This window comes from Apium graveolens, chromosome 4 (assembly GCF_009905375.1).
Source record: "Apium graveolens cultivar Ventura chromosome 4, ASM990537v1, whole genome shotgun sequence".
Taxonomy (NCBI): domain Eukaryota; kingdom Viridiplantae; phylum Streptophyta; class Magnoliopsida; order Apiales; family Apiaceae; genus Apium; species Apium graveolens.
The window spans coordinates 86,722,106-86,742,338 of NC_133650.1; the positions used below are offsets into that span (position 1 = coordinate 86,722,106).

The 20,233-nt window shown below is 35.7% G+C and overlaps 1 long non-coding RNA gene across 1 annotated transcript; it reads right to left on the reverse strand.

Moving 5' to 3' along the window:
- Positions 1-808: 808 nt before the first annotated feature.
- LOC141718145 (uncharacterized) lies at positions 809-6,152 on the reverse strand. The gene is made up of 2 exons (XR_012573914.1): positions 2,930-6,152; positions 809-2,006 (listed from the first exon to the last, which is right to left on the reverse strand). It is a non-coding gene; the product is annotated as an uncharacterized LOC141718145 (long non-coding RNA).
- Between the last annotated feature and the right edge of the window lie 14,081 nt (positions 6,153-20,233).

The following is a 20,233-nucleotide window of genomic DNA, read 5'->3' on the forward strand; positions in this document are numbered from 1 at the left end:
AACAGAAAACAAACTTTATTGAAACAATAAACTCTGTTACAGGATGGAACTGTTACCTCTCAGTGATGAACAAATATCACGAAAGCTGTTAGGGTTACAATGAATAATATTTTCGATAATGATAACACTTATAGTGTAAACCCTATGTCTGTGTTTATATACTACACAGTTACAAGATAATTGCTAATTGATATGGAATATAATTCTGCTTCCTAAAATATATCAATCACATATCTTTTCTTCCAAGTATTCTATTCTTCATAGAATTCCTTCTTCATGCATATCTCTTCTTATGTTTGTCTCATATCTTCTTTCTTTTAATCAGCTGTTGTCCTTATCTGAACGTCCTTCAGTACTTAAGTTCTGATATCCATCTTCTGATGATTATCTCCTGATAATATAAGTACTGATATCCTTAAGTCCTGACTTCCAGTAAGTACTGATTTATCCTGTTTAAGTAAGATCTGAAAACTAAACATAAATCATATTAGCCATGACATTATCAAATATATCTAACAAGAACACAACCCAAAACAATAGCGAACAACATCTAAACCCCCAGACATATACCACGGAAAAGACTGGCAGCCAAGAAAGGAATGAGATAGGAAGATACCATAAAAAAACACTGCACAACCCCATACTAATCCCCAGACCAACAGCTTCGAACCATAGCTGATATCTCCCCTCTTCAAAAAGCAGCGTGATAAAACCAGAAAACCGGCTCAAGAAACCATAATTAACCAGCTTAAATCGAAAAAAACAACCCCAGAACTTAGCAAACCAAAATCTCAGACGACACCAAATCTCTAGACAAAATTCCATTTTAACTATTTTGGATTGAAGGTTGCTCAAGAAAAATACCCCACTTCACTAATTCCTCCCGCACTTTCAAAGAATTAGTCATAGACAAGCCTTGAAGTTTCTTCCTGACATCGTCATTTATATCTAAAATAACTTGCCAACTCTTCTTATTCTTCCTCTAAAATAATCTCCTGTTTCTTTCTTGCCAAATATGGAACACCACTGCTGCTAAAATCAGTTTATTAATTAATACATAAATCTGTTTACCCTTCCAGCAATTCGACACATATCGAATAAAATTTACCCAACCATCTTTAAAATGCAACAAATACACTCTCCTTTGAAACTCTGTTAGAACAGATCGACTAAACTCACAGTTGAACCAGAGGTGATCAACTGAGTCAGGAGTACTTTGATAAAAACTACACACTACTAGTTGAGAAATTTTACAGCTTCTAAGTCTGTCTTGGGTGAGTAAACGCTGCCGAATAGCAAGCCACAGAGTAAAATTGTGTTTGGGGATACTTTTTGGGAACCAGACTAGGTGCCACCAAGCCACCTTACTCCTGTTTTGACGCAAGTCCTCCCATACCTGCAAAACAGAAAATATTTCCACCTTCCCAGCTTTAGAAAGCCACTGCATTTGATCCTGAACATCAGAGGAACGCACTACCATTCCTTGAAGCCGAGCGATTTTTGAAAACAGACCATCCGGCCACTCCACCTGCCCATCAACAATAAAGTCTGCTACCCTATTAAATTTATTCAAGCCCAAATCCCTAATAACACGACGAGTATAGAACTTGGAAAACGGGACCTCCAAAGCCCAAGTATCAAACTAAAATGAGTATCCTGACCATTACCCACAAATGATTTAATAAACGGTATAATCTCCTCTCGCAGCGCCAAGATATTCTTCCAACTCCAAGACGCGTCCCAAGAAACTTTAACATCCCAGAAGCTTTTACCTCGGAGGCGATATTCGTGAATCCATTTCACCCATAAAGAACAAGAATCGAAAACTAAGCTCCAAATATGGTAAACCATAAGCGCTTAATACCAACACCTTAATGACCTCAGACCCAAACCCCCTTCCTGCTTTGGACAACAAACATCCTTCCACGAGACTTTAGATTTCCCTTTAGACGTCTCCTTACCACCCCAAATGAAATTATGGATACGTTTCTCCACTTGCTTTGTAACTGTGATAGGCAACAAAAAAATAGACCCCCATTACACTTGCATAGACAATAGAACCGAAGACGCTAATTAAACCCTACCTGCATAGTTAAGCCAATTATTTTTCTAGGACTCAATTTTATCTCGGACTTTTTGGACCAATGAATTACAATCATTAACCCACAAAGTAAACGAGACTAAAGGAACCCCCAAATATTTCTGGCAAGGAACCAATATTAAATTCCAAAATATTCTGAATTAACAACCTATCCGACCTAGGCACATTACCGAAGAAGATATTACTCTTATCATTATTAGGTCAGAGACCAGAACATCTCCCAGACTCATCAAGACAATCTTTCAAAATCTGAACAGAATTAGGCTTCGCAGCACAAAAGAGAAACAAATCATCAGTGAAAGAGAGATGAGTAATATAAGCTTAGCACATTTAGGATGGTATTTAAAAGTGCCTTCCTCATCAATTATCTTTTTAATCATCAGAGAGAGAACCTGCATAACCAAGGTAAACAATTAAGAAGACAAGGGGTCCCCTTGCCAAAGCCCTTTTTCTCCTTTGAAGTAACCATGCATCTGACCATTCAGAATAACTGAATAAGAAGGAGAAGAAATACATTCTCTAATCCAACCAATCATCTTATCAGGGAACCCAAACAACTGAAGAGCATCAATCAGAAAATCCCAATAAACACTATCGTATGCTTTTTTAATGTCCACTTTGATAGCACATTGAGGGCTACCAACCTTTCTATGATGATTTTTTAAAAGTTCCTGAGTGAGCAAAATACTGTCACTAATACGACGCCCCAGAATAAAAGCATTCTGAGTATCATCCAGTAACCCACTAAGCACACCTTAATCCTATTAGTAATTATTTTAGTGATGCATTTGTAAATAAAATTACAAAGAGCTATAGGACGAAACTCACCAACCACTGTAGGATGATCCATTTTAGGATTAAGAGCCAGCAAGGTAGCATTGACCTCCTTGAGAAGCTTACCAGTCACAAAAAAAACTCTTTAACAGCCTGACAAACATCCTCACCAATAACCACCCAAGCCTTTTTAAAAAATAGAGCTGAATAACCATTCTGACCAGATGCTTTATCATCCCCCATTTGAAAAATGACTTCTTTAATCTCCTCACTACAAACTTCTCTAATTAAATCACCAGCTGCAGAAACCTCCAATCTACTAGCAAAAGGCTCTAAACCAACAAACCTGTCACAATAGTCCCTTTTTCCCAATAGATTCTTATAAAACTGTACCAAGTAAGAAATCGTACCTTCCCCTTGAAACACATTCCCCTGTTCATCGGAAATCTCCAGAATAGTTTTTTTGTGCCTCCTAGCCTGAAGACTTTTATGAAAGAATTTGGAATTTTGGTCCCCCGCCTTAAGCCAATGAACCTTGGCCCTCTGCTTTAGAAGTCTCTCTTCCTCCAACTTACAAAATTTGTACTCCCTAACAATAGACTGCTCCCTACCCCGAAGCTCCTCATCAAAAGGAGAAAGATCCAATTGAGTCTGAATGTCAACCAGTTGGGCTTTCAGAACTTTACCCTACTGAGATATATCACCACCCTTCCATGATTCAGATCTAAAGATGTTCTTCATTATGTGCAATTTCTGAGTAATTTGATACATTTTAACCCCACCAACTCTCTGTTTCCACACATCTGAAACAAGATCAAGAAAATCCTCTCGATAGGCCAAGAAATTATTATATTTAAAAGAATACTTACCCGTCCTTCTGTTCAGATTCAAATTAACAATTGCTGGGCTATGATCACTAACCCCTCGCGGAAAAAATTTGATTGAAGATCCAACAAATTTATTTAAAAAATTCAGGTTAGCCAAAACTCTATCCACCTTTTTCACCACACCAATTCCATAAGGAGAACCAACCCAAGTATACTGAATACTAGAATAAGCAATATCCTGAACTTCTATAAAATTCACACAATCTCTAAACTCCTGAGTAGCTGGAGACCGACTATCCACTCCTCATTGCATCTCTACATTACTCAAAATCGCATTAAAATCACCCATAACAATCCAAGGCGAGGAAGAAGTCATCATACTATAAGAACATAGAGAATGTCAAACCTGTCTACGAGGCACATGCTCATTTGCAGCATACATAATAGAACAATGAAACGAAATCTTACTTTCCAAGTCTGTAACCACACAGTGAATCACTTGGTCTGTAGATATAATCTCTAGCACATCAAATAAATTTGGATCCTAGCCCACCACAATTCTACAACCCTTCTGACAATAATTAGAGTTAGAAAATCGGTCCCAATTTCTGAACAACATGTCAAAAACATTCTTTACACGACCTTTAGCAACATGAGTCTCAATCAACGCACACAATCCAATCTGATTATCAAGAATTAATTTAGCAACTTCTTTACGTTTTGAGGGCTGATTAAACCCTCGAACATTCCAAAAAGATATTTTATCCATAAAATAAAATCAAGAAAAACACACAATACCAAACAAAGATAACCAGAAATTAGATCTCCAAGTCTCATGGATCACCTTCATCCGTTGACTCCCCATTTTGAAAATCATCCTCCCTCCCCTGAACAATACATTGCATCATAAATAAATCTGACTCGTCAGGCTCAGAGTAATAATCTTTTTTTCCTTTTAATACCACACTCAGTGAAATCACAGAAACTCGCATCAAGTTGTTTTTTTATCCTTTTCTTCAATTTTCTGCTTCAAAACCCTCTGCTCAGACTCAGACATATTACTTTCACTACATACATATTCCTGCACCTTAGCATCAAATAAATCTCCCATACCCGTAGTTTTATCTACCACCATCTTGTCTAAATTAACCTGAGAACCCCCAAGACTCCCTGCCAAAACAGTAACCGGAGCTAAGACAGACTTATCCCGAAGGAATCTCCTGATCGATATACTCATCCTCGAAAATATCAAACCTATTATGAACTACTACAGGAGCTGCAATCTTCTCTGAATTCCTCGCCATTTTCACAGGATTAACCAAGCTATTATCTATTTTATTTCTAATAACAATACCCCGATTAACATAATGGAAATTCTGCTTCATCTGAACACCTTTCTTTTTCCCCTGTTGGCCAGAACCACGAAACTCAACCATTTTTTCTTATCCAGGATGCTGTACCACAGTAAATCCATCACCCTGACTATGAGCTAAATTCTCCCCAGAAACTCCACTCTTACCTCTGGTGTTCTCCTGTTCTTTGATCCCTGCCAAAATCAGACAGCCGTGTACCAAATGACCAAACTTTACGCACTTTGTGCACCAGGAGGGACGCCACGGATATTCAACCTTCAAACTTACTTGCACCGAATCTCCACCATCATCCATGGCTTCTTCACACCTTCAGACCTATTATCCACTCTATTACCGATCACACCACCCTTATAAATATAAGAATCCACAATACCAGGCAAGTCAGACTCGATAGAATTCTGCATACTCCCAACATCCTTCTCCATATCTCCAACCAAACCCATCAGGACATCAACCTTCTGTACAATGAACTGACCCTCACCCAACTGCGACCCAGAACCCAGCATTTGCAAATCTCCCCTACCACATCCTTCATCCCAACAACGACCGGGACCACCACACCTTCCTTACTCACACCTTCAACTACAGAGTCGGCGCCCACCACATCTACACCCACCAAACTATCCTCCTGATTATACAGAGGATTCGATTGAACATATTTAACACCATAAACACCTGAAGCAATCTCTATACGAGCAGATCGAGGCTGACCATACGGACTAAACCTAGATGACAGAGTTATACCCGCGTTTTGGCTTAACCCATCAATACGCTTTTCATCCATATCTCCATACCTGGGATTCACTTTCTTCTTCAATTGAACCGAAGCCAAATTCATCCTGGAACCATCCCGAGACTCATTTTGACCATTTCTTCCATTCGAGTTCTCATTGTTTTTCCACCAAAATTCAAGTTTTTACTATCTAATCGATTCTGAGGTTGAGGGGTGACATTCTTGATGTAAATTAATACTAAAATCAAAGAAAAAATGGGCAAAATTATGGATTTTTAAGAAATCTTCAAAAAGGGAAAGGGGGCTAGAGAGAAAAAACTGCATCATTTTTTTACCCCAACCATATTAACAACTTACACTCAATAATTAGGCCCGATTAAGGCTGATTAGCCTCTATTAAGGTCAATTAGCATAAAATTATTCATAATTAGCATATATTAAAGTTAATTAAAAACTTACGCTCAATGATTAGCCCCGATTAAGGCCTATTAGCCTAGACTGAGATTGATTATATGATATCACCTTACAATTAACCTTTTTTGAGGATAAAAGGTGATCATCGCTCAATTATTAGCCCCGATTAAGGTTTGTTAGTAGCTTTCACCTTATCATTAACCTTGACGAAAGTTAAAAGGTGATCAACGCTTGAGATATAGCTCTGATTAAGGCAGTTTAGCACCAAACGCTATCAAATTAGCCTCGTAAAGGCCTAAAAGTGAAATATCACTTAAGAATAAATAAATCACTGTGAATGTGTAGGTCGCTCCGTACTTCATAATATGACTAAACCCAAAAAGGGATGAAACTAATCCCGAGTCGCAATTAGACCATTATAATTTCCACAAAAAATGTAGAAATTTTTACGGAAGTTGGGGGGAAAATGATATGGATCAAAAGTAATCTGTAAAAACATAATTAATACTGAATAATTATGTCCTAAAGTTGACTAATTAAAGCACGTGAACGCCACGCCCAAAGCAGGTCGTCTCGGAAATGACCCAATAGTAGTCTTGATAGCCCGAGAAAACTTGAGAACAAGGTCCACAATAACACCAATGTCGTATCCAACATGGAAACGGACTCCTCCAATGAAGGATCCAGAATCCACCGTTTAGAGGAGTCCTAATTACAATTTAAGTTGAAGACTTTTCAGTCAAGTATCTTGACTCAAGTCTAACCCTAGACTCAACATCTATATAAAGGGCTCTACCCCTCAACCTAAAACTATGTTTTGGCTTGATTCTCTACGACACAGAGATACATAAGCATCTTGTGAGGACCGTGTAGTCTCGAACACAAGCACAACCATTAAAGCTCGAAACTCAACAACCCTAACATAAAATACAAACAAAACTCTAGTTTTTATTCCATAACATTAATGTAGAATAATAATTATATATGAATATTATAAAAATTGTAACACGTAAAAATGATTTTAAATTTGATTTTACTGTAGAATAACTTTGAATAAGTGTATGTCTACCACACAATCACTTTGATCTATTTCATTATTTTCAATAATTTTTTAAATAAAAAACTAACGCAACTTTATTTTTTAATTTGGTAATAAATTTCTAACTATATGTGATGAAAAAAATTTTTTATGTATATTTTATATATTTAAATAATGATTTCCTATGAAATTCTATATAAGGGATTCTTTTTAAATTGTTGCCTTCATATATAAACCTATTTATTGTGATAACCTTTCATGATAATTTATTCCCGTCCCAAAAATATCATTTATTTTGGGCGCATGCTTCACACGGGGATAATCCCGGTCCTTGCTTAGCACATGTTAGCAACTAGTTAAAAAAATAAGAAGTATAGAGAAAAATGATAGACTTAGAGCATATCTAAACATTACAACCTGTAAGAAGTCTATGTGTCATATATATAGCCCTCCAATCATAACACATTTTTGCAATAATTATAATTTTCTCTATCTCATTAAATATATTTGTTGAATTCGGAGTCATTAGCTAAAACATTAATGTCAACTTTATTTTATCTTTAGACCTAATCTTACACACACACATACATACACATAGATATTTATATAAATACATGGCGGCGCTTGAGAACCATTATTATTGTGATATATGAGATATAATCTTAACCACTCATTTTAGTCCTTATCTTAATCTCGCACCACACATTGATTTTAAATATTAAATTTCTTATCATCTTATTCATTCTAACTCCACCACTTGCACGTTCAATCTCTGCCACCTCCAACCTCTGCTGACCACTATTTTCGGCCACCACCACTTCTGGCGGCCAATAGAAAATCACCACCGGAAAAATGAAAAATCACCACCAGAAAATGAAAAATCACCGACGGATATTAAAAATCACCACATCCAACATTGTTTACGACCAGTTAATCGGCTCACCAACTCCGTTTATTAACTCCGACTACCAAAATGAAAACAAAAATCACCATATTGAAATCTAAATCACTACAAATAAACTATAAACACAACGATATCACACTACCTCCTACAAAATCACCAAAATTGAGCCAACCATCTAAAAATCAACAAAACTCCTGAAAATTACTCGATCAGCTATACTACAAAATTATTACACTCGATCAATTCTCGTATCATCAAGTAATTACAAAATTGTATAAAATCATAAAAAAATAAGAAATTAAAATCCGAGAAAAATCAAATTGAGTTAAAAGTTTCAGATCTAAGTTCAATTGGTCAGAGTTTCATCGGAGAAAAATCCAATCGGGGTCGGAGTTTCAACTCTGAGAGCGTGAGCGGAGGAAGTTTTAGAAGCGGAATGGGTCGTGGGCGAGTGATGATGGAGGGTAAGTGATGGTGTTTGGAGGGGTTGATGAAGGAGAGTAAGAGAGAGTGAGATATAGAGAGAGAGATGATGATAATAATGAGCAGGCATGTGGTTACTGGCGGTGGCGTGTGGTAGCAGGCGGCGAAAGGCTGGTGTAGCGGTATTGAGTGGTGGGTGGTTCTTATGGTGGGAGGGGGAGAGGAATGATATGGGTAAGAAAGATGATAAGATTTAAATGAATGGCTCACATTAAAATTAGTTTAAAATATGTGTGGATATGATTAGATATCATATCTCATTTTAATACGGGTTCTCATTTGAGCAAGTGCATATATATATTATATATATATATATATAGGCATTTGATCAAATAAAAAAATATCTTAAAAATAAAAATTAGAAATAGTTTGATAATCCCCGTTTATAAGTATAAAATCACCCATTTACACACAATTAATCACTTAAAATTTTCAATGTTTATTTTTTGTAATTGAGAAAATCTACTTATATTAGTTATTGATGCTTGATTGTTGATGGTAAATTTTAGTTGTATGAGGTCCTTAGTGACAGTAATTCATGAGAGAGGATGTGTGTCGGTGACAAGGACAAGTAGTGTCTAGTTGTGGCAAGTTATGGGGGTAAGCAGCGGTGGTTAGTTGTGGTGATAAACGACTGTAATTAGTAGTAGAAGGTGTTCGTCATGATGACCAGAGGTTCCTAATTACAGTACAGTTGAAGATGATGATATATTTATTGCATATATATGTATGTATATTAAAGAAATTTGTTTTAAAAAAAACTACGGCTTTTCTAATATTTGTACAAAGCACATAATAAGTATCAAATTTCATAAATTTAGAGCACTCTTATTGGCCTTCTAATCATAAATATGATTGATCTCCTACATAACAACAATTTCTCGAAAAGAATATTTCAAACTTATTGAGTTTAATTCTTATTTTGTTCCCTCACGTACACGTTAGAAAGACCCTACACAAAATATACAAAATAGTGATTTTTGATGTACAAACTAGTGATTTTTGTAGGTAAAAACTGTGATTAATAATTGGTTTGGAGCCAATTTGTAGTTTCTACACTAATTATGTTTTTATTAAATCGGGACCATATATATATATAAATATTTTTATTTAATAATTTTAATTTATATTATATTAAGTATAAAATTGTTTCTTATTAACCAAATTTATTAATTATTTTAGGATATAGTTGCATATTTATAAAAGTACTAAAAAATCTAACATAATAAAATTTAAACTAAAATATTAATTTTTAATTTCTTTTTATTATAATATTATTATATTTTTAGTTGCAATATTTATTAAATTGTAATTATATTCAATATCTTTTGATTAAATATATATATAGTTTCACTTGTATTGAATTAAATATTAATTAATTACTTTTTTAATTTAAAGTTTCTATATACATATAAATGTGAAAAATAAGAATAAAATAATATTTTTGAATGTACCTAATGATGTTATTTAGAGTAATTTAATTGTGGATTCTGATTTTTATCACTCTCTCATTAGGAATATAAGTAGCGGAGATTACTATTCAGGCTATTCTCGTTATAGCGGAGAAATATAGACATTCTTTTTTATACTATTCTTGTAGTTCTGCTTCTTGCTCTAAAAATGCAAAAAGACTTAGAACAAAATTTATGATCGGGCCGACCGAGAAAAAAATGGGAGTTGTTGGGCGTAAGATTCTTTTTATTCTCTTACACAATTATATAAAGAGCTCTCACGGTTAAAGACGTGAGCAAGAACTCAATTTCTTTCATTGTTTTTCCAATTAAAATATAAAATTAGTTAGTCGATAAATGTTATATTGTGAAAAAAAATTAAAGTTATAATAACGTGATTGAAGTAATTAAGATAAAATTCCAATATAAAAAATAATATAAATATAAGGGCACATGAGAATCAAAAAATAGGTAAAAAATAAATATAAATTATAAATCATATAGGAATCCAAAAAGAATAAAAATAATAAATTTTTAGAGTTATAACATGATTCAAAAAAAAGGGTGAAACCAAAAGTTGATGAAACCAAAAATAGTAAATCCAAAGTACCACTTAACAACAAAGTTTCGCTTCTTTTTATATTATACTATTATATGTAAAATAAGGTATTTCAGGTTGTCGGTACATTGTTCGGTACAAGAAATAAAGACCATTAGATTTTAAACTAGTTAAATCAGAACCGTCAAATTAAATATTAAAATAATATGTTAAAAGAAATTGATGACATCAGTTTTTAACTATTAGAATTTGATAATCAGTATTTGGCATCAGAGCTTGCTGTTGATACACAAATAGTTTAAGATCCACAAAACAATCACTAATGGCAGAAAAAGAAGTTCAACAAAATCCCGCACCACCACCAGCAACAAATCAAACCAGCCACAACATGAGTAGAGATGAGGCTATCAAGGTTCTAATTATGAAGATTCATGAATATATTGTCACACCCCAACTTAACAATAGATATTATACAAATCATTATAATAGTTAACAAAAGGAAATAAATACATCTGTATCCAAGATCTTACAGTTTAGGGTTTGGAACAGCCCAATACTATTAACTATTACAACCTGATTTTTAATATCGAGTCCTCACACAAAACAATCACTTATTCTACCTGAGCTCGAACATACGAATCGGCATCACAAGTCTTACGCGCTGTCTGCTTGAATCTAACCATATCTGCTAGCTGTAATATTAGGGTGAAAGCAAGTAGTGAGCCAAATGCTCAACAAGCGCTAATATACATAAACAAGAATGAAATAATAACAATGGAAATGAAAGATTCAACAATATAGTATCAAGAGATAAACTTTCAGGGTGATGGAATCTTTTCTTGCAATTAAATAATTCAAAACCATTTCTTTATCAAAAACCATTTTATAACGCTACGGATTACAGCCGGTGATCAGCCGCGAAGTAATCCCGAACTTCGTTGGGTTCTAGAACATTAATGGGATCCCTAGGCAACCTTTAAGCCTACAAATTAAGAGCGGGGAGGACTTGCGTCTCAGTCTAGATCCACTATTTAAAGAAAATATTTGTCCCCTTTTGGGACTGAAAATCCACTTTTTAACTTTTTCATTTTAAAAATTTATTTGATGCCAAATGACGGTTAAACTATTAAACAATGAACAACTTTATCAAGGGTTCTAGATCAACTTTAAAGCCATTATCAACTAGACTGACACCTTATCAAATGGGATCACAAAGTTTCTATTCTCAAGGAATCTGACAATGAGGTTTTACATGGTTGTTGGATAGTATAAAGGAACTAAGTCAAACTAGGTTCAAGGTAATGGTTCCAGATAAGACATAGGTATTAAAATATAAAGAAGGTGAGCATTAGTTCAAAGTATAACAAGGTATCATGTTTTAGGTGTAAGGATAGGGTTATCAAGCAATCATGAACAACTTTAAGGAATAACTAACTTTTAGGTATCAAGATAAGGTTACTGAGTATAACTTGTACAGGGTTCAACATCATAATTACTTTGGTATACTAGCATGGTATGACTTTTGATTTACTTGCATAGAAATCTTCAAGTAAAGTTAAACTACTTGCAATAAATACTTGAGGGTTCATGGAACTTGCATATAATACGAAAGATAGATTTGGAACCACTTGGATTATATATATCAAGGTGAATTAGAACACTCGCATCATATATAAGAACTGGGTTATCATACACTTGCAGTGTAAACAAAAAGGTCGATTGAAACACTTGCCTTGAGAAAGGCTTGACTTGACTGGCAGGTGAAAGCAACTGGAGCTTCACTCGACTTTAATGGAAAGCTTACCCTCGTCTCGAGATCCTACACAAAATAATAATAACCTCATTATAATATATACTCACCAACTCGACCTAATTATAAACCAAAATTACGCGCATTGGCACTTAGGCCTATATACACATACACACTTATAATTACCTTATAAGCATAATAGTTCACATAGCCACACATGTTCATATAACACATTTAAGTACATAATAATATATCCACACACTATATTGCATCACTAGGTTTGGATGATCTCACTCCACTTGCTCACGCCACTTAGTTATGCTAAACTAGCCAAAACTCTTAATATCGACCTCATAACTCGAAGTGCCTTTTCTAAATCATCAAGTTCTTATGGGCCCTGACTTAGGCCTTACACTCTAATGACCTCATACTATCTTACAACTATGATATTCAACCTAGGCCTCACTCATTAGTGCCCTAAAACTAAAGGTTAAGTGATTGTGCTCATTATAGTGATTTCAGGATGATACCAATGGGTTTTTGAGTACAATTGACACCCTTACACTTCAGTTTTACCTCCCAAACTTTTACACTAGACTCTTCTGATCATAAGGAAACTCCTAAGCTTGGTGTGGCTCAAGGGCCTAGCTTGGGCCTACCTGGGCCTAAGCTTAAAGTCCAGTGTTCCCCTGTTTTCTAGACAGAAAAGTGTCCTGATTTGCACTAACTTATGACACATGATTCTAACTCAATTCCTATTAAATATGGATGGAAAAACACCTATGACACTCCCTCTAACTAGGGATAATGAAGGCCTAGTGAGGGCCTGCCCATGACATGGTCAAAACTCTTCAGTTCTAAGTTGTAACGAAACTGTTCCCTGGTGGACAGATTTAATGTTTTCACTCGTGCACCTAACCAAACAACCTACAAACCTCTAATAATCACCTGAAATCTTAAGTATATTCCTAGTGCTAGCTTCTGGTGACTTGGGCCTCAAAGTGCATTACCATGACAAGGTCAAATCTCACTCTAAACCTCATGGAACAAAACTGAAATTCTGCAGAATCTAATGTACCCCTTTTCACCATGTTTCCCACTTGACAAACCAAACCAAACATCAACCAAAACTCAAAACAGACCCCAACCAAGGAAACCTACTGAACTAACACTCCCACACACAACATTGGCTTAGTGGAGATCATCCTTACCTAAGGTGCAATACAGCAAAACAAGAGTTAACACAATATACTAATTACATGTCATCTCAAATTCGAAAGTAACACTTAAATCCTTCAAGTATATCTGAATCAAAACACATAACAAGGATCACAAATCATATTTGATATCTTAACTCAACTAAAATTAGAGATTATTAACAAAAATTAAACTAAATGATCAAGAACTTTCAAAAATCATGAGTTGAACCTATGCATGCATGCAAGATCAAAACATAAACTTTTCACCCTAAACTCTTTGGATTATTAAAGAACAAGATATGGAGAGTGAGATTACTTAAATGGAAGATGGATGTTTGAATGAAAAATGAAGAAAATGAGGGGGGTGGGCTTCGGCTAAGGGAAAGGCCGAGAGGGGGAGGGGGGGTTTGTCAAGAGAGAGTGGAGAGAGGAGAGAGTGAGGTGAGGGTGGGGTGTGGAGTGAAGTGAGATGATTATAACATCTTGTAATTGATTTTTATTGTTTTGATTTGACTAAAAGAAGTGAGTGGAATTTAGAATTGACAAGAGTAACCTTCAAGCAAACTTGTGATATTTTGCATGCAAGGATAAGGTAGTAATTTTGCTAGTGAATTAGTAGTTAGTAGGGTTGAAAATTCCAAGTTTACCCTTAACTTGTGTTTGGGAGCAAAATGCATGCATGGGCAACTAAGTAATTTGAAAATTAAAAATCAACTAATTTATATAAAACAATTTCTATAAATATAAATGCACCTCCAAAAATCACAAAATATATGCCATAAAATAGCTTATGATTTTAGAAATTTAATGATATAAGATTTGAAAATTTATTGTTAAAAGATTTTTAAAATCGATTTTTCATATAAAATGAAGTACTTTTGATTATCATTTAAAAATACTAAATGATAAGATTTTCCTTTCAATTTTTTTTATATAAACTAATACATTAAACACTTAATTTATAGGCACTCAACATATAGATCATTCACATTTATAATTCCATTCAATTTAAATCTTAATTATAAATACACAATTATAAATATATAAGATTTAAAAATATCGGTCGTAACATCCTCTCCCCCTTAAAGGATTCTGTCCTCAGAATCTAGGATAATAAGTGAGGATACCGGCTATGCATATCCGACTCTAGTTCCCACGTTGACTCTTCAACCGTGGGATTCCTCAAAAGTACTCTTACCAACTTGACCAACTTATTTCTAAGACTCTTATTTTGCCAGTCGAGTATTTTGACAGGTTGCTCCACAAATGACAGGTCTGCCTGAATCTCTATAGGTTCATGCTCTATCACATGGTTGGCATCAGGATTATACTTCTTAAGTAATGACAAATGAAATACATTATGCACATGTTGATACTGAGGCGGCAAAGCTAATTCATAGGCCACCTGTCCTACTTGACCCAAAACTTCAAAAGGACCAATATATCTAGGTGTTAACTTCCCTTTCTTTCCAAATTCTAGACAATCCTTTTCTTGGTGATACTTTCAGTAATATGGCTTCACCTACATGGAATCTGATATCCTTCCGTGCCGGGTCTGCATACTTTCTTTGCCTATCTTGAGCAGCAAGTAATCTCTTCTGAATCAATTTGACTATCTCGTGCATTTGTTGTACCAATTTTGGGCCTAGAATCTTTCTTTTTCCCACTTCATCACAGTTGGTTGGCGATCTGCACTTCCGTCCGTATAAAGCTTCGTATGGTGGCATGCCAATACTGGTATGATAGCTGTTGTTATAGGAGAATTCCACCAATGGCAAGTGGTTGTCCCAACTTCCTGTAAAATCAATCGCACAGCTACGCAACATGTCTTCAATTATTTGAATTGTCCTCTCGCTTTGACCATGAGTCTGCAGATGATACGCCGTACTCATGTTTAACTTTGTACCAAGACTTTCTTGAAATTGCTTCCAGAATCTCGAGTTAAATCAGGGATCTCTGTCCGAAACTATCGATACTGACACGCCATATCGTAATACAATTTCACGCACATACAGATGGACCAATCTGTCCAATGAAGACCTCTCATTAATCGGAAGAAAATGTGCTGACTTCGTAAGGCGATCAACTATAACCCATATAGCGTCATGTCCGGATTTCGTTCGTGGTAATCTTACTATAAAGTCCATGGCAATGTTTTCCCACTTCCATTATGAAATCTTTAAGGGCTGAATTAATCTGAATGGTCTTTGATGTTCTGCCTTCACTTTATGACAAGTATAGCACTTTGCAACCTATTCTACTACTTCTCGCTTCATATTTAGCCACCAAAAGTTCCGCTTCAAGTCCTGGTATATCTTGGTGCTTCCCGGATGGATTGAAAATCTAGAGTTGTGAGCTTCTTGCAGTATCTCATTCTTCAATTCAGTCATATGGGGAATCCAAATTCTTGAAGAAAACCTTACTATACCTTGTTCATCCCTTTGAGTACAAATCTCTTCTTCGGTCAGCTGATTATTCTCCTGCTTTATCACTTCTTCCAGACATTTCTTTATCTTTTCCATTAATATTGGCTGAAAAGTCATAGTATGATAAATCTCTTCAACTTTTCGGCATCCATAAAGTTCTAATTCAAATCTCCTAATTTCTTCAGATAATTCCTTTGGTATTTCTACCATATTCAACCTCTCCTTCCTACTTAAAGCATCAGCTACCACGTTCGCCTTTCCCGGATGATAATTTATCGAGCAATCATAGTCCTTAATCAATTCCAACCATCTCATTTGCCTCATGTTGAGCTCCTTCTGAGTGAAAATATACTTTAAACTCTTGTGATCCGTGTAGATCTCACACCTTTCTCCGTAAAGGTAATGTCTCCAAATCTTAAGTGCAAATATTATAGCTGCTAATTCCAAGTCACGTGTAGGATACTCAATTTATGTGGTTTTAGCTGTCTCGACGCATACGCAATCACCTTTTTGTGTTGCATTAGCACACACCCCAGACCCTTGTTTGAAGCATCACTGAAAATCACAATGTCTCCTTAATTGTCTGGTAATACTAACACTGGAGCTGTAACCAACCTCTGTTTTAATTCTTGAAAACTATTTTCACATTCTGCATTCCCTTCAAATTTCTGATTCTTCCTGGTCAACTTAGTCAATGGCGTGCCGATTTTCGAGAAATCTTTAACAAACTTTCTATAATACCCCGCCAATCCTAGAAAACTTTGCACTTCCGTAGGTGTCTTTGGTCTCTCCCAACTCATAACTGCCTCAATCTTTGCCGGATCCACTTTGACTCCTTCACTTCCAATAACATGTCCCAAAAATTGAACTTCCTTTAACCAGAACTCACACTTGGAAAACTTGGCATACAACTTCTCTTGCCAGAGTATCTCCAATGTTATCCATAGATACTGCATGTGTTCTTCTTCTGACTTTGAGTATATAAGAATATCATCAATGAATACCACTACAAACTTGTCCAAATACTTTTTAAATACCCGATTCATCAAATCCATAAATGCTACGGGAGCATTAGTCAACCCAAAAGGCATTACTAAGAATTCATAATGTCTGTATCTTGGTCTGAATGCTGTCTTCGGGATGTCGTCTTCTTTGATCTTCAGTTGATGGTATCCTGATCTCAAATCAATCTTGGAAAAAGCACTAGTCTATCCATAACCTCATGCTTTCATCCTTCTTTTTTTACAAACAGAACAGGTGCTCCCCATGGCGATGTACTTGGCCGTATCATTCCTTTGTCCAACAATTCTTGTAGCTGGCTCGCCAACTCTTTCATTTCTGTTGGTGCCATTCTATAAGGTGCCTTTGAAATTGGTTCCGTGCCTGGAGCAAGGTTGATCTCAAACTTGATTTGTCAATCGGGCTGTAAACCTGGTAGGTCATCTGGAAATATATCTGGAAATTCGTGGACTACGGGAATATCTTCCATGCTGAGGCTCTTTCTATTTGAATCTACTACATAGGCTAGGAACAATTCGCAACCTTTTTTAATCAATTTCTTAGCCTCGACGATTGTAAAAAACAATCGCTCTTGCCTCTGCCCCTTAAATACCACTTTCTCTCCATTCTCCGTCCTTAAATACACTTTCTTAGATATATAATATATCTTAGCATTATTCTCTCCTAACCAATCCATGCCTAAGATTATGTCAAACTCCTCTAACTTGAAAAGTATCAAGTCTGCTGAAAATTTATGCCCCGAAATATCAATCTCGCACTTAGGACATAATTGACTTACATGAATCTTCTCTTTGTTCGTAATTACCACATCTATTACCTCGTTCAGGGTCATTTTATCACATTTAAGTTTATCAACGAAATTTTTTGATATAAAAGATCTAGTAGCTCTAGAATCAATCAATACCTTAGCTTCAATATTATTCATTAAAAGTTTACCTGCTATCACCTCAGGATTCTGAACAGCATCCTTCATCTTTAGATCAAATGTCCTTGTTGTTGCTTGTGGAGCTGTTGTAGATGGTGGAGGTAATGCCAATACCTCAGCTGGAATGTGAGCACTAGTACTTGCCACGTTCATTAAAGCCTTGACTGGTCCAGTTGACTTGCATTCCCTAGCTATGTGTCCAGCCTTTCCACACTTATAGCAGGTAACTCCCAGCTTCGGTATCTTACACTTGTTAGCCAAGTGCCCCTTCTTGTTGCATCATGTCATGTTCAGCTTATTACACACTCCTGGATGTCTTTTTCCATAATGCTTGCATTCTGGTCTCTGAAATTTATTTTCTCCAACTTATCCTTGGCTTGACTGGTTATTCCCTTTAGGATCTTGTCTCTTATTCAAATTTCACTTCTTTTGAAAATTTCCTCCTTTGTGGAATCCAATCCTTTTCAAACTCCTGTCTTGTGAGCTTTCGGCTTCAGACTTCTCTCCATAAAATGGAAAATTTCTCTTCTTGTTATCCTTTTCTTTCCTTGACTGCATCCCATTACTCTCAATCAGAGCAGCTTTCTGTACTACTCCAGCATAAGTATCAAGCTCAAACATAGCCACTCTATCTCTGATCCAAGGCTCTAATCCTTGTTGGAATATTTTTACTTTCTCTTCCTCAGTGTTGGTATACTTAGTCACAAACCTTGACAACTCCGTAAACTTCTTCTCGTACTCCAATACAAACATACTTCCTTTCTTCAATTCAAGAAATTTAAGCTCCATCTGATTCTGCATGTACTTAGGGTAATACTTTTCCTGGAATAACCTCTTAAACCTTTCCCAAGAAACCGGCTGATTTGCCTCCATAGCTTTCATTGAATCCTACCTATAGATGACTTCCCCTTTCAGAAAGTAATTAGCATATGGCGTCTTCTGATCTTCTCCTAACTGAACCAATTCAAAAGCTCTTTCCATTTCCCTAATCCATGTGTTAGCTATTACTGGATCAATGGTATCATGATATGTAGGTGGATTCACATTCTGAAAAGCTTTGAAAGTAATAATTTATCGAGGTGGTACTGTGGATTAGGTGGTTGGTGTGGTTCACGGTTATCTTGGTTTTCAAATTGTTGTTGAAGAGTTCTTTGTTTTTGAGCTATAGCATTTATTTTCTGTTGTAAGTTTTTCAGTAATTGAAAAATATTAGGATATGTGGTAGAAGTTGTTTTCGGGTTCTTCTTTTTAGGTGGCATGATCCTGAAATGGAAGTTACATCAAAACAGGTATGAACAATAATGAAAATTTCAAGGTTAAGGTGTCACAAGTCATTATATTTATTCAATGGGGTTTCAAATTAAACAATAAGGATGGTGCATATAAAGGCATGAGAATAACTGAAAGCAAATAGAACGATAGTGTATAATTATTGAAATTAAGGTCAAGGTACATCAAGATCGGAATAGAGTCTCAACTTAGGGATAACATGCTTAATTAAAGGAAAACAACAGGGAATTCGACAAAGTCCAACAATACAATGACATGAGAAGTAGATAATGGAAAGAACTAAAGCTCCGCTCCATCAGATCGGGGTCTGGTAGTCTTCTCCTCACGAAGTGTCTTCACAATACTTTGGAGCTCGTCCGCAATCATCTGGATAGTATACTGGCTGGTACGGTCTTGGTGCAATGGCATCTCATCAAGCTTAGTGTTAGCGTACTGAACCAAGGTCTCAAGTCTCGCAGTCATCTGCTCCTTAGGCTTTCCTCCATAATTTCGGCTGTCCGGATACACGTTCTTCAATCGCTCTAACAGTCGATCGTACTTGCCCTGAAGCATGTCGAATTCACGCCTCAACTCAGCATACACGGAGAAAGCAATTATGTCGGACGGTTCAGAGGATGATGAGGAATGCGCCCTTTGTTACCAAACAATGCATAGATATATATATAAGAGAATTATTAGCAGATGACTTGAATAACCTATACCTACACTCTCATATAATACTATAAACCAATATACATATATAACCTATTTGGGCTGTCCAAGGACTCTAAACCGTGGCTCTGATACCAAAACCTGTCACACCCCAACTTAACAATAAATATTATACAAATCATTACAATAGTTAACAAAAGGAAATAAATACATCTTAATCCAAGATCTTATAATTTAGGGTTTGGAACAGCCCAATACTATTAACTATTCCAACCTGATTTTTAATATCGAGTCCTCACACAAAACGATCACTT